The 12,308-nt window shown below is 46.2% G+C and overlaps 1 long non-coding RNA gene across 4 annotated transcripts in view; it reads right to left on the minus strand.

The window, feature by feature from the left end:
* Positions 1-12,308, minus strand: part of LOC308571518 — a 107,872-nt gene that overhangs the window by 75,774 nt on the left and 19,790 nt on the right. For all 4 annotated transcript variants that reach the window (XR_014001500.1, XR_014001501.1, XR_014001502.1 and 1 more), the window contains one exon: positions 8,250-8,362. This is a non-coding gene — a long non-coding RNA (uncharacterized lncRNA). The remainder of the gene's footprint in view (positions 1-8,249; positions 8,363-12,308) is intronic.

The following is a 12,308-nucleotide window of genomic DNA, read 5'->3' on the forward strand; positions in this document are numbered from 1 at the left end:
ATGAAAATAAAACAAAAAGAAGCATACCAAGTTGTATATGTTTTGCATATAGGTTGATTGTGCTATGTGCTGGTCTTAGTTTCTGCAGATTTGCCTGAGCTGAAAACTAGGATGACATGATGTCCAGTATAAAAGTTTGGTCCTTCATATCTAAATATTGAAGCTAGTAAGGAGAGGGACTTGGAAACATTTTTGCAATAAACTGAATTCAAATAAATATACCTGCAGGTACAAATGAGCAGCTTTATTCTGAGTGCTACAGTTTTGTCTATAAATAATTTATCTGTATATTATATTATAAACATATGTGCATATGTATATCTGTGTATGTTACTTCATCATGATGGGTAGCAATTTTGGGCAGCAGTTGAGGCAAGGAACATGTGTTTAACCATAATAGTTTTAGGCCCAATTTTGCATTTCTAATTGTAAGATGCTTTCATCTCTTTTTAATATTGTGTTGTAATGTTGTGCTGTAATGTTGTTACCTGCCTCAGGACCTAAGGGGGGAAGAGCATGTAATAAATAATAATAATAATAATAATAATAATAATAATAATAATAATGATGATGTACGGTATTTGCTCCCTGTTTTGACCCAAGCTATATTTTTAAGGGCAGGCTCCCACACTACAACACCTAAGGCTGATCCAAGAAGCCACTGTTTAATACAGGGCACAGTGAAGAGGGAAGTTGCCTTGTGCAGGCATCAATGAGATGAACAGCAACCATGCAGAATTTGCCCAGCTCCTATTCCCTTCAGAGGCACTTGCATGAGAGAACTTCCCTGACAGATTGTGTCCCGTGTGCTCAAGCAATCTACCACCCATTCTGCTGCCTTACTGTCTTGGAGGTGGCTGCCTCATTTCCCCTTGCGATAGGGCCACCTCTGAAAGTTGAGCTCTTGTATTGTTATCACACATCATGTTATCTGCATATCTGTATCTGTTTGAAAGGCAGTTCCCAAAGTTCAATCGCATTCTACTCAAACACAACAGAGGATGAAGCTATACAGTTGTTTGGCAGTGGAGCCGACTGCCACAAAAGGTGGTGGGCTCTCCTTCCTTGGAGGTTTTTAAGCAGATGTTGGGTGGCCACCTGTCATGTGTGATCCAGTTGAGATTCCTGCATTGCAGGAGCTGGACTAGATGGCCATAAGGATCCCTTCCAACTCTATGGTTTATGAACTCAGTTCTTCTTGGCCACGATGACTGTGTTATCAAAACAATGGCCCTCACAGGGAAGCAGGAGTCTTTCCCTAAATATTTTGTGTTCCGGCGCAAATCCTCCCAATTTCCTACTCCAATATGAGACAATATGGGGGTAGGGAGAAGCTTTAGCTCCATTAAAACTATGTCCCCAAATGTAGTGTGGAACAGTAAAGCACTGCTCTTGATACTTGTGTTGTAGGCAAAAGCTTCCTTCCATCCTGACACTGGGCTGCCCTGGCCCTCACAAGGAGTTCATCTTCTGCGCACAGACCACACTAAGACGTGCTGCACCCCCAGGAGTCCTTGCAATATACAAGTATTTCTTCCATATACACATTAAGCACAATGATGTGCATTTTCCTGGTCCAACATCAGCACCAGGTCTCAAGCTACAATAGCCTGGAATAATTTGTTACTCTATCACAAGTTTGGTCACGGAACTTTCATCTTATTTGTCTATACTGTTGCATAGATAGACGTTAGCTGACGTCAGTACATTGTTTAAAGGAAGGGGGGACAGCAGCAATGTTGTAAGGATTTAAAGGCACAGTCAGAAGGCAACAGGACTGACACCACAGGTGATAATTTTAGCATGCCAATAAAGCATGTTGGTATTTGCACTTTTTGTTCGGTGCCCAAGATATTTCTCCGAAATTAACAATGCTGACATATTCTGGGTGTTGTGGGGAAATAACAGGTTGGTTACTTAATTGGTCTCATTTTCCATTGCTTCCCCAGATGACGCAATCACTTCAATAGGGGCTCTCAGTACTATTGAATGAAGGATCATACACCTAGCGCTTCAAAGGACACTTCCTTTCTATAGGATAAAAACAAACTTCTATGCTCTTGTTGTTTAGCTTTCTATGCTATGTCATAACCAGACTCATGCTCTGAATGACTCTCTATCAGAAAGTTCCCATAGCAAGAGGGTTGTTTAAAATGTAACGTTCTTTTCTCCAGCGGCCCCAGGACTGTGTACTGAGAGCAGGCATGGAGTAGTGGTTAGAGTATCAGATTGGTGAGCTGCAGCCTACTCCAAAGGAATAAAACTGGCTATACACTTTTTGAGCAGATTAAGTAGAACTCCTCATACCTGGATTTGCCTTTAAGCAGGATATGGGAGCAGGATGATTGTGCTTAAAGAGATGCAACTAATTTCGGCTTGCGGGGGGGGGATCCTTGTTGTGCAAAGGAACAACACAAATACAGACAAAGCGCACTCCCACACTTTTGCGTAATTAAACTCCTGAAAAAAGAAAGCTCTAAGCAGTGTAAAACCTGTCACCACCACCACATATATGGTCACATGTTTTTTTCGTGTTGCAGAATCTAGGCAATTTCCCCCCTCTCACCACAATCCTGTAACTACTAAAGTTACTTGGTCCTGCTGCTCAGATAAGAAACTTGTGGTGTGCTTTTTTAACCTCAAGAAAAGAGAGAGCATGCTCACCAATTGTTTTTCCCTTCTGTGTCTTGAGAAAGGCCTTCTACATCCATCGCCGTGCCAGTCTCAAGTACACAAAGAGACCAGCAGCAAAGTATGACCTGCGTGTGGAAAGGGATTATGCCTCTTCATGGGAGAAAGTTTCTCTTTCCACACTGGTTGAAACAGAAATGATGAAGAGAACAATGAGTTCTTCAAAACTACCGAAACACTGTGAAGCTCTGGATGAAGTGAAAAGCTGGAACGTAAATTTAAGTCAAAAAACAAAAGGAAATCTCATTCACCAGATATCTGGGAAATGGGTGGTGCAACAGTTTCTAATGATGTTGCATAGTTATCGCTGTGTGTGGAAATGTGGATACAGATCAACGTGACCCTTAAAGTTTTTCTGACGGCACAGAAATCTGATGGCCATTTTAGAGCAATAATATGATTCCAGCCTACGTCCATCCTAAATCCATGTGAAAAGAGCAAAGTTGTGCCAGGCTAATCTTCTTCAAGAATATTAATATGAAATTAAATATATAAACAAGGCTTCCAGAATGCAAGGGCAGTGACCCTAAAATATATAACTGAAATTTCTATTTTATGACTGTTCACTCAAAGTAATTACAAATACAATCTTTGGAGTGCCTTGCATTAGCCAACTTTGAGAGGCTGAAGTTGAAACAAGTTACTGAAATGATCTCAACAATATTTATTTAATCAACAAGCTGTGTATATGTCTGTCTGTCTGTCTATCCGGATTGGAACAAGCCTATTGTTTCCTTTAATTAATATGCTGTATAATTTCCTCACTTCTACTCTAGGTTATATTTGCACAAGAGGCCCTAGGTCTCTCCTTTCTCAGGCAGGGCTATGGTCTCCATATAAAAATGTAAAATAAAAAGCCAATGTAAGTTTCCTTTGTAGACCTGCAGTCTCTTGTCTAGGATCTGCTCAGCCCATTTTCCAACCCTCTGTAGCCAGGTATTAAGCTACCTGCAGCAAAAATTTGCATTTAAAGATGTCTCATATCTGCGACCATTAGTTGAAACCAATAAGTGGCCTCCGCAGTACTGGCCCTAGAATAGATGTGGTATTTAAAACATGATGATTTGCAGTAATAACAGAAACAGAAGACCCTCTTTCAATGCTGGCAACTGTTGGATGCCACTAGCGATAGCTAAATAGGATTTTTGTTGTCGTTGTTGTTTCATCTCATTTTGCAGAAAGCTTTGTTCGTCCCTCTTCCCCAAGTGAGTCAGCAGAATAGCATGACGTTCTATATGATGGGAATCACCGGCTCGGAAACAGAGACCCACCATTCACAAAGTGGCAATTGGGCTTCCCTAAGGAGGCAGTATTAGTTACTGCAAGGAGCCTGAGCTCCTCTCTGACTCCTCCCAGGTCACGATTCTGCTATAACAAAATGGAGGGGGTCTAGAACTTCCTTCCTAACCTATGCAGTTACATAGAGAGCAACAGTTCTTGCTCTTGATACAGGGAGGCTTCCTGTGTGACAGGCAGTTGCAAACCTGTCGAATTAGGTACACTTTTGTATAGACAACAAATATATTTGTAATGTGCACACATACAAACACCAAAAATAATTAGCTTTTATATGATGAGGGCAGGGCCGGATTTAAGTTTGATGAGGCCCTAAGCTGCTGAAGGTAATGGGGCCCTTTATATGTCCAGCTGTCCTTTGTCAACGACAAATTGTCACTGTTTTTTGTGCTGAATATATGCTCTCTCTATATGCTATAGGTATCTAAAGGCATTTGCCACTGATGCTGTATGTAAGTTTTATTTTATTTGTTTCTTATCTTATATTTTGGAAATGTAGATCCAGTTTTTTTCCTTTAATTTTTTTGGGGGACCCCCAAGAGAGTAGAGCCCTAAGCTATAGCTTGTTTAGCTTATACGTAAATCCGGCACTGGATGAAGGGAATGTAAGTGAGATAGCCAACTTGCAATTTAACAGCCCCCAAATTTACTACTCTTTGGGTTTTTCTGAAATTGGTGGAGTGGGGCGGGAAGGCAGAAATGCATAGTTGGTATGTTAACTAACTATTCAGTAGGGATGCAAAGATGCTGAAAATGACCAAAGAGCAAAATGACCTCCCAACCAATTCCCATAATTGAAAGAATAATAAATAGTAATTTATGAATGCCTATAATCAATGTGTTTCCATGTGAGACATAGGGCACAACAGTGCAATGTGGGGAAACTTTAATCTCTAGATGAAGATTGTTTTAAGGTGATTGCTAGTGAACTCTTACCTATAACAAGAGTATGATTTAGGTCTGACCTGTAGGAAATATTTGGGCTAATGAAATAGGAACTGAACAAGATATGGGTGGTTGAGGAGGGCTGTGACCAACTGGGATGCAAAGATTCATGGGCAATGATGACAGCATTGTATCTGTCCCTGATATGCATATTTGAAACAGAGCATCTGCTGTAGAAGGACACTTAATTACATTTGGGAGACACACAACCCACCCAGCTCAAAATCAAGAGAATCTTGTTCTTCAAATGTACAGAACTCTGATGACCAGCCACAAAGCTTCAAAGTCTCCCCAGCCAACTTGCTTATTTGAACAGTTTTTTCAAGCGTTAGAAAAACCCAAAAGCATGTTATGGTTTTCAAAAACTAAGGAAATAAAATGATGGACAGTCTGTCAGATAAAAACCACAAGGGGGTGGGGACAAATGAAGGAAGGTGGGTTGGTACACCAAAGAGAGTAAAGCACCGAAAGGGGGAAAGGGCAATGGGGGAAAAGGCAATCGTCATTTGATTTTGAGGCCTTGTGTATGTCATTTGAAGGATATGTTGGAGTAGTGGAGCTCACTCCACAGCAGCAGAAAGACTCACATCCATTCCTATTTGCTGGTATGCCTATATGCAGACTCAATGAGTACAAACACAGAAAAATAACTTATATACTGCCAGCTTGGGTAGCTCATTCGGAACAGCATGAGACTTAACCTCAGGGTTGTCGGTTCGAGCCCCATGTTGGGCAAAAGATTCATGTATTGCTGGGGGTTGGACTACTCAGAGAGTGTGTTCATGTTTGCAGCTTTAATGATATTCACTATTTAGACATTACCTCTCTTGTCAAACCCCAGTATATTAACACTTTAAAACTGTTTATGCCCAACTTGGGCAGAAGGATGAACTAAATATATTTACTTACTGCAGTTTACACTACATTCCTATCCTTAGGACCCCTCCTGGCTGAGAGATGTTGTCTTTCTGTCTCATACTAAGGTTGTAGCCCTGCACACATGTACTTGAGATTGTTCAGATCAGTTCAGAGGGTTGGGGGGTAGGAAAATTTTCCAAACAGACATGCACAGGACTGATATGGTATGATATTGAACCCTTCCAGCATTTCTGTACCTAAATATTTATTTAAAACATAATGAGGGATGATGTAAGACCTGTAAGGCAATGTGTGACATAAAGAAAGGCCTGGCCCAAGACAATGGAAAAAACAGCACCCTGTCTGTGATGCCACCAAACCGTAATAGCACCTTTCTGAAGAGCATTCTCATGCTTACAAAAAAGTGTGCATTATAGGATAATGGATTCCTATGCAATTACAGGCCAAAATTGTCTTCCAGAAATGGTCTTCTAATAGAAAGAGATCTTGAAAGCGCTTACTTTAAGACATAAAACGTAGCTGGCTAGAATACATTTTTTGGGGGGGGACAGCTTTTCAACTATGGACATTTATAAATCCATAATGAGCTTGTTGTTTCTCATTCTGTTTATTTTAGATTGATGGACAGGATGGAATCGAATGCTTAAATTTCTCAGTCACCAGAGACTGCGAAAACAGGCCTGAATCTCCTCCCTGGATATATCCTTCCTATGAATCCATACATAAACAACAACCCAACCTTCTCAGGAATTTAAGACAAACGGTAGATTGTTTTTGTGGTCTTCATTCGCTTCTTGGTAACACTAGGGCAAAGTCAACCCTGTTGACCTTTCTTCTTGCCTTAAGTGAATCACCTCTAACCACTGCTTAATGGTAGACTTGAAGCTACATAAAGGTCAGCAGATAAAGGAGGCACCGCTTAGTGCAGTAACCTTCATGGCTGCTGTCTTGTCCACGGGTACATCACATTTGTTTAATTGAGAAGTATCAATATAACTGTGGGCCAGAGAGGTCTGCAGCCCATACACACGAGCTCTGGGTTAATGCAAAAGGTAAACGGGAAAGAAAGGAACTGCACGTTATGGACCAAACCACTTTCTAAGTGATGACAAATTAAAATTCGTTAGGCTGGTAAGGACGAGCAGCATTTTTAGTATTGGCTGGAATTTTATGAAATCATAGCTTGCTCTATGGCCATTGTGGGGGTGCCAGTTGCTGACTCAATTTATATCTGAGATTTCTCCCTTTATGCTTGCCTTAACCTAAGCCTATCCAGTGAGCATGTGTCTGCTCATCCTTGTCAACGCGTTCAAAAAACCCTCCTCCACCAGATGTGAACAGTCTTCCTGCAGTATAAGAACATGAAGCAGCATTATAAGTACGTAATTGCGAGGTGGGAAGCTGAACCGTTCATACCAGCCCAGTTAAACTGCAGTCCTAGGACTATAGTTGGGCTGAATTGTCTTTCATTGTCTTATCTGAGTTGTAGGTCACAGTCTTCAACTGCACTTCTTACATACAACGAAGGGAAATCTGGGTTTATTTCAGATATGTAACAAGTTGTCGGTACCAAAATTGACGCTTTAAAGTTGCACGTGAAGCTGAGAAAGGGTAAAACAGTATAATTTGGTTTGGATATCTTCTGTTTCAAAGGGAGAGGCCTTAGCAGCTAATTGAATGGCTAGTTTCATTTCCATTTCAACCAGGGGGGGAAATACTGCATAAACTCCCTTACCTGCCTGATTTTTAAAATGTTGTCAATCCCTTTGAGAAACCCCTTTGACCTACCCCACTCCCAAACATTAGCCGAAGGCCTTTAGAAAGCGCCTAGAGGCAGGAAATTCCTTTGGGCCAAAGGTGGAAGAGTGGGGAAAACACCCCGGTCTCTGCTGAGGGTTATTCTTTTTAAATTCGGCTACACTTCAATGAAACAGGAAGCAGTGCTAAAGATTATCACATCTCAGTCGAGCTTTACAGACCCCTTTGATTTCTGCAGGGTGAGGGGAGAACGTGACTCGGCCTGCCTCTCTTTTACTTCACCTTTCTTCCTCCTTTTCTTGAAAGGGCGCCTATGAAATGATATGGTCACATGCTGCCCCGCGCTAAGAAGTGATATCGACCAGCAAGTTACCTCAGCCTCGAGTTTCCTTCCCTTCCCTTCCCTTCCTTCTCAAAAAGACGTATGCAGCCCCAGCCTTGGGAAAGCGCTGCACTACAGGCCCTACAAGCGACGTGACTGTTTTCTGCTCTGGTCAAGAGAGGGAAGGGAAACTGCACCGGTTTCCAGGGTCGGCGGGACGGATCTCAAGGGCGCGCGTTGTTTAGTCTCTTTGCACTCTTTTGTTTAGTCTCTCCAGACCGCTGTGACCTTTCGCGCTAACCCTGCTGCTCACGCGGTTGTGGGGTTTCTTTTCCGTGTGCGTTTACGTGTTTCTCACCTGCAGCTCCCAACTAGGCGAGTCCTCTTCTCCGTCCTCTCCCTCGGAATCCGATCTCTTCCAGAGTGAGGCCTTCCCCTCGGACCGCCAGCCCGGACAGACGGGGCCACCACCTGCAAAGGAGCACAGCGTTCTCGACGTTAGCGCTTCCCAGGCCAAACGGGATTCTTGTTGCATGGAAGGGGGGACGACACGGAGGCTGCTTCTGTGGGAAAGAGGCGAGGGAGGGAGGCAGGGACGCAACAACCTCCAGTCGAAAGAGCATCTCGCCTCTGCTTACATCGGACGTCCTTGAAACTTCTTGGGAGACACGTCGCATGGATAAGGGTGGAGGGCACGCAGAAATGGGAGGCTAAGTGGGCTAAAGGCTCCTTTAGAAAGAAAGGGAAAGTAAGTGGCTGGCTATACATTTGATTTTTTTAAAAAAACCTTTCTCCCAAAGATCATTTTCTCACAATATCCCTTGCCTTTTCCGACGGGCGTTGGTTTGGCTCTTCCACCTGACTCAGCTCGTCTCCTCTTTTCAGACAGCTGTAGTCTCGGCTTTGGGCCATTCCTAGCGTGCCCTCGAAATTTAAAGGTGGGGGCATTTAAAGTATTTCGGGGATGGTGGCGTGGGGGAGTTTCTTGGAGAGGACAGGTAGAACTTTTCTGCATCTTTCGAGAACAATCTCTGCTCACAAATAAGAAAAGGTAGCATAAAAGCGAGGCGTGCAGAACAGATAAAGGTTAGCCATTCACCTCCTCCTTTCCTGGGCAGGGAGAGGGGGGGAAAGCAAGTACCCCCAGCTTCCCCGCAGACTTTGCCTGCAAGGACGTGAGGATTTTTCATTGGGAGAGAAGGAAACGGAGGATGAGGCCTTGCTCGTGTTTTAGACGTGGTCTCTAGATCCTTAGGAAAGATCTCATTGACTTCACTGAGAAGAACGTCATTGATCCCCCCCAATGAGCAGACAATCTTTCAGACTGAGTGGATCACGCCCAAATCATTGAGATTTGGAAGGCGCAAGGGCTGTTGTTGCCCGCCACGTCGGGCAAGGGAGCCTGTCGCGGTTTTGCAGAGCAGAGCTGACAGAGCTTCCCTCTAGTCGAAAGCCACCCCCTCAAAATGTCCCCTCCCGCCTAAAAAAAAATTAAAAAATACCAGTCATACGCAGTAGTGGTGGTGAGGCAAGGGGGAGACAGGCGCTATGGTTTGCTTTTGCCCTTTTAACCCGCATTGAAGAGCACGGCTTGGAAGTGAGAGAAGGAGCTCAGATTCCCGCAACTACAGCAGTTTCCCCCAGACTGGTAGCAACAGTTGGCTGCCAATGCAAAGAGCCGAAAGGAAGGGAGCTAACCCACGGTGGCTTGGTTTTTCCAAGCGTTCCTCCTCAGACACCCCTCCCCTCCCAGATTGCTTAGGTTGGGATTCTCCTGCGACAGGGATGGGCAAGACACACGCACAGCAAAGGAGAGGCTCTGGTCGTGGCTGCTCCATCCGTGCACTTCCCTCCCTTTCAAGCGCCCCTCTCTGCCCTGTGTGCGCCTTTTCCCTTCAGAGATGCTCCCCAGACTCAGAGGGCTTGCTGGAGACTGGGAGGATGGACAGAGAGGGGGGATTCGGGTGGTGGTGGTTGTGCAAGAAGGCGAAAAGCGGGGATCTTGGGCAAATGCACGTTGCTTTCGAGGTGGAGTGACCCACCTAGTGCTGCCTCCCTCAATCCAGCTCCATTGCCAGCCACCAACCCTGGCCAAGGAGGTGGGGAAGGGGAGAAAAGGTGGGGGAGAAATCCGAGGCGCTCCTTTGCTTTTGCCCTGCATCCCAGCTCAGCAACTGGGCAGACTTTTACTCTTCTCTGCAACACCACCGGCCTGTCAAACCCCCTTTTATCTCTGGAGAAACAGCAGCCCTCAGCCTCGGCTGTGTCCCTCGCCCTCAGTGTCTCCACTGCAGCCTTCTCTCCCAAGCAAGAGACGCTCCTTCCGGAGTTGAGCACTTTCTCTGTGTGTTGGCTAGGAGGGGTGGGGGGTGGGGATCCCTGAGAGTTGTCAAGAGTTGGAGAAGGATCCTTCTTGGGTTTCCCACCCGTCCTCCTCCTCCTTCCAAAGAGGCTTTTGCACCCAATAGGCCCTGAGATTGCGACAACCGGGCATTCATTGCACGGGCAACTTGCTGTTCGCCCCTCGTCTGGTCTGTCCGGGCCGAGGTGCATTTGTCTTCGTAGGAGGGGGGGGGGACCTTTCCTCCTCACCTAACGCCCCTTATTTCTCCTGCCCACGAAATCCGACTTGCTAATTACAGCAAAAGGGGAAAGGCAAAGCAATGCAAGCTGCCTCTAACTCTCCTCGGCGCTATGTGCATGGCTAAGGAAAAGGCGAGGCAGTTTCAATAGTGCTAGACAGCTGGGCTGAGGCGGCTTCGCTCGCTACCAATCACCTCGTCCAAAAGCAACGCCTCGGCCGGGTTTCCCCCCGGATCTGGCCTTTTTTACCCCGATCGGGGCCATTTGGAGTTGGAAAAGGGGAGACCTCGGGAATCGGGGGACTGGAAGTTACCTAAAAGGAGGTTGAAAGTGATGGGGGTGGGGAATGGAGGCATCGCCTGATGACAGGAGTCTCCCCTTAAATCGGGGCCGATTTGTGAGTCCCCCCTCCCTGCTATTTATGGGGTGATCCCCCAGTATCCCACCCACTCTGAAATCGATAGAAACCTCCCTCACCCCCCCCCATCTTAAAGAGAGACTTGTCGACACTTGTCTCTCAATTCAGTGGAGGACTTACACATCCAACTCCATCCCTGGTGGGATAGAGGAGGATGGGACACATCACACACCCTTCTGGCGTGGGAGGGGGCGTCCTCTGAACTTTTGAGAAAGTTTTATTGTATTTTATTCTGTGAAGGTTTTCTTTAAAAAAGAAAAAAAAGGCAGTAGCATGAAATCATCCACGGAAAAGAGCAAGCAGAAGTCGATTAAGAAAGTTAAGCTACGAAAGGATCGTGGGAGTGGGGACAAGGGTGGGGGGAGTTTAATTCTCTCGAGACACACACGCTGGGTGGGGGAGAAGGGGGTCGTGGGGTTACAGAGGAAAAGGGAAAGGAGAGGCGGCGGTGAGGGGGGGGGGGAAGCCCAGAAAATCTAGATAAGTCCGAGGCTCGGCGGTCGCGCTGCTGCTCCTTCGGCGAAAGCGCCCTCCGCGAATGCTTTTTGGGGTAAGGGCTTCCCGGCTAGGTAGTTATATACAGCAAGCCCAGACCGCAAAAAGATTCGCGAAGGACAAAGTCTCCCGTGGCTTCCTACATCCATCCATCCGGCTGCCACCAAAACGGGGGAAAAAATCAAATATCCAAGGCACCCCAAGACGGTCGACGGCTGCTTTCCCAGACACTATCGGGATCACACCATCCGCCCCATCGTCCATTCACGCACACACGCTCCATCCCCACCGAGTCCCTCTGCAAGCCCAAACCGAGAGATCCAACTCAGGAGAGTCTAGGAGGTGGGGAAGGGGAAGGGGGGGTTTCCCTTGGCCCAGCCCTTCACATCCAGCCCCCGCTCCACCGCCTTCCCCCTCCCCGCGAAGGGGCCGGGAGCAGGGGCTTGCAGAATCAGGGGGCTCTGTGAGAAAGGCAGAGTTGGGAATGCGCTCCCCCCACACCCCTCCATCGTTCTGCTCCCGAGCAGAGGGTCTAGCGCTGTGCACGGACGCTGCGTAAAGAGAAAACTCTCCCCCTGAGCACTAAATAAATAGAGACGAGGCCGGCCGTTCATTGGTGCGGGCTAAAATCGTCATTCGCCAATCAGGAGGAGCCTCACATTTCTCTCCCTCTCCCTCTCCCCCCTCCCCAGAAAAAGGGGAGGGGGAAGAGCGAAAGAAAGAAACATTTCCATTTCTAATTATTCAACAAACCCTAGACAAGACCACTCCATAGTGTTGCTATGCCTGCTAGACTTATCCTCGCTGTCTGCCCCGGGGCTGGAGATGGGGAGGGTTGGGGGGTAGGAGCAGGGGTTTGAGAAGGCACTTGCAAACAGCCTGCAAGGCATCAAACCGAGCAGTTAGGCTTCACAACACAGC

This window comes from Podarcis bocagei, assembly GCF_964188305.1.
Source record: "Podarcis bocagei genome assembly, chromosome: 1".
Lineage (NCBI taxonomy): Eukaryota > Metazoa > Chordata > Lepidosauria > Squamata > Lacertidae > Podarcis > Podarcis bocagei.